Source organism: Rhagoletis pomonella, unplaced genomic scaffold (genome assembly GCF_013731165.1).
Source record: "Rhagoletis pomonella isolate Grant_MI unplaced genomic scaffold, Rhpom_1.0 Rhpom_scaffold_00374, whole genome shotgun sequence".
NCBI classification, from domain to species: domain Eukaryota; kingdom Metazoa; phylum Arthropoda; class Insecta; order Diptera; family Tephritidae; genus Rhagoletis; species Rhagoletis pomonella.
In genome coordinates, this window is record NW_023458928.1 from 88,351 (window position 1) to 90,075 (window position 1,725).

The 1,725-nt window shown below is 41.0% G+C and overlaps 1 pseudogene; it reads left to right on the top strand.

The window, feature by feature from the left end:
• The first annotated feature begins 560 nt into the window (after window positions 1–560).
• Window positions 561–1,337, top strand: LOC118750727 (annotated as a pseudogene).
• Window positions 1,338–1,725: the final 388 nt, after the last annotated feature.

Below are 1,725 nucleotides of genomic sequence, written 5' to 3' on the forward strand. Positions count from 1 at the left end.
GAATCCTTTAGGTATCGTCGAGTGATCTAAATTCTCCGAAAACGCTACCAAGGATACCTCCTTTGTCCATCCTAGACTTAAAGTCAAAAATCACGATTTTTATGTCGTGGATCAGCTCTTCCGTCGGGTTTTGGACGCAAATAAGCGATATGTTGATGTGGCGATACTCGATTCCCAAAGTGAATGGCAGTACTCGACGAAGCAGTCTTTCTCTTTCATGGCGGATAGATCTATCTTTGCTCTCAGCAGGACGTCAATCAGCTGGGCAGAAGCAATCATAATCCTTAAAAGGATTGATGCTTTAAAAAAATCGTTAATCAGGTTTGTATAGCAGCAAATCATCGGCTGGACAGACGATATGCCAGGTTATACACTGGCTGACTATCAAATTTCGCTCTTGAGCTGCTGACGTTGTCCAATGAGCGCGAGCGTGAACGCAAGAGTATGAATTAATTATAGTCGAGCAACTGTTGCAGAATACCCAGATGCTTCAAATTCCTTCATCGCACTTCATTTGCTTAATATTAAGTATATTCCTCCAATTTTAATTCCCTTCACAGGTCCTGCAAGACATACTCGACTCGCATATCGAGGAACGTGATGCCATCGAGCTCTCGCCCATGCATTCAGTGATACGTATAGCACGCCGCCATAGTATACCACGATGACATGTAGCAGCTGTTATTCAACCAACCATCATACCACGTCCACGCTATAGCGTAACTTCGATTGTGCGTGAAAATCCTGAAACAGCGCTGAAGCAAGTGAGCCATGTTCACAATTTACTCTGCGACATATGCTGTACCATCGAGGATTATTTCAGTTATCCAATGCTCGCCATTATCGCTATATCCTTTCTGTTCATTCTATTTGACGATTTCTATATATTGGAAGCAATCGTGTTGATAAATTTGAAGCAGATGAGTTCTTTGCATTCTTCTTGCTAATAATACTTGTGATCGTCGAGGGCAGCAGCAAAACTATTAGGGAAAGCAATAGAACTGCAGCTATTGTACATAAAATATTGAATATTTCTGATGACTCGGCTGTGCAAGATCGCCTTTTGCGCTTTTCACTGCAACTGTCACATCGACGTGTGGCATTCACCGCAGTTGGGCTTTTCAAACTGGACCGTACTTTGATATTTATGGTGAGAAGTGCTGGCGTTTGTTAAGGGAGTAAGGTGGAATTTAATTTGGTACTAACATATTTTCTCTTACCTTTAGATTTGTGGTGCCGCCACTTGCTATCTCATTATTTTGATACAATTTCGCTCCACGCCGTCCCACTGGGAACGAACAAACGCCTCTTCTGCAGCCGTCCCCGCTTCAGGATAAACAGATGTGCCTTAAGGATGGAAAAATTTCTATTTCAACCTAAAATGTCTCAAATAAGTGTCACTCATGCAAACTAATTACACTGTGAGACAAATGGTAGGGGTCAGTGATCGGGAAGGGTTCAAACTACCGGGGAAAGTTATATCGGCAAAAAAAAAGTTATACGTGTCCCGGCGTTTCGCTGGGTCACGTCTATGAATCGAGATATATCGATTTGAAGTTAGTAACTATCATATAGGGGAAATTGTCACCTTTGGTGGTATTTTTTTTTTGACATAACTCGAGAACCACTAGTCCGATTTTGCTCAAACAAATTTAAAAAATTAAAAATTACAATTCCTTTAATCTGTTCATATAACGTTTTTCTATATAATCAACAGTTTTACCG